This window comes from Gopherus flavomarginatus, chromosome 22 (genome assembly GCF_025201925.1).
Source record: "Gopherus flavomarginatus isolate rGopFla2 chromosome 22, rGopFla2.mat.asm, whole genome shotgun sequence".
NCBI lineage: Eukaryota > Metazoa > Chordata > Testudines > Testudinidae > Gopherus > Gopherus flavomarginatus.
In genome coordinates this window covers 15,430,917-15,432,614 of record NC_066638.1, presented here as the reverse complement: position 1 = coordinate 15,432,614, position 1,698 = coordinate 15,430,917, and positions in this window count along the sequence as shown.

Sequence of the window (1,698 nt, the reverse complement as noted above, 5' to 3'; positions counted from 1 at the left end):
GATTGGTGTCTGGCTTGCTCCGGGGAAGGCTCACAAGCTGTCTCCACAGCAGGACTAATTTTCAGCAGCTCTGGCTCTAGGCCTCACTCTGCTCTCAGCCAGCTGGGTGGGTGGGCATGGGGTGGGTTCTGCTTAGGTAATACTCCAGGCTTTGGACTTGCAGAGACAAACAAACCCTAGCAAGGAAGTCGGAGCAGCTTAATACAGGCTTTGCTTCCAGGCTCGCTAGGCAGCCAGAGCGGAACAAAGTTTTTAAAAAAATTCTAGATTTTTCCTGGGATGGAAAGGCTGTTTTCTAGCCAGCTCCAGTTGTAGCCCTGCTCAGAGCAGGTCAAAGCAGCCTGGCGGTTAAAATGTCAGTAGTCCCTGCTGGCCTCTCTACTAGTGCTCCCACCAGTGGAAAAACAACAGGACACAAAGTGTGGCCAGAGAATACACCTACTCCACAACGCCGTAGCCACTGATCGACCAAACACTGTTTAATTTTGGATCAGTCCCTCTACTATCTTCTTTCAAACCCGCTCCAGTTTGCCAATTAGCTGAGCAGCAGTTGGGTCTCTTAGGATCACATGCTGGCTGCTATGTTCAAGGGTCTGCAAAACCAGGGGGATGCTGCTACTTGGGTGGCTACAGCTCCACAAGTCTCTCCAACCCCCTCCCCATTCCAGCTCCGAGTCATCTCTGCTCAAATTTTGCATTACACGCCCTCTAGTGGCCTTGGCCCCAGGTAGAATTGCAGCTAAGAAAGAAGAAAAATATTTTCTCAGGGCTGACTTACCTTTAAGCAGCCTGTTCAGACAACACACATTTCTACTACTCTGAGAAAGCTGGATCCACAATGCAGACATACTAGGCACTGTTCCCATTTGTTTTGTAACCAGGCAGCTACGAGGGTGCCACTGTGGTTTAAAGACAGTGTTCCACCACCATTACCACACAGAAAAGCAAGCTGAAATTGCAATTCCAGCCTGGCCCCAAGTTTAGTATGAAGACCCCACAGTCACACAGTCTTCAAACGTCTCTCTCTTGTAGTAGTGGCCAGGGGCCTGGTCAGGGATCAGGGTCCCCATTGTTCTCTGCACTGTACAAACAAAAGGCGTTGCAGGGTTTCCACTCACACAGCTTACTTCAGAACGGTATTGGTTTAGCTGTATTGCTGGAAGCCCTGCTGTGCATCAGCTCAGTGCAGTCACATTCAAGCTGGCATATACTTTTACACTGCAGTGAACTTCCTCAATGCACCCAGGGCTTCCCAGAGAGATTTTCTCCCTAGTGAGTTAAATAGGTGTAAGAGTTTTAAATGAGAGTAAGAATCACTTATCTTCTCAATTAGGAACCACCCTTCTTGTCAGTGATGTCATTCTCTGGCCCATGTCATGCAGGAGGTTAGACTAGATGGTCATAATGTTTTCTGACTTGAATCTTTCTAGTTCTTCAGTTGTCAAGAGCCTTTCAGACTCGCTCTCTCTCTGTACATTGGATGAGCAAGGCAGTACAAAGCCATGTTTTCCCTTGTCAGGTCATCTTGAAGTTGACCAGTCTGGGGCAGGTTTATATGAGAAAGCCGCAGCATTTTCACTACAGGTGGTATTTGAAACTGATGCAAACCCCCTGTGGGGACAACCCTTAGTTCAGTTTGTCTTACCCTGATTTGAAGCAGGTTTCAGCTACTCTGAAATAAGCCACCCGTAAACCAGT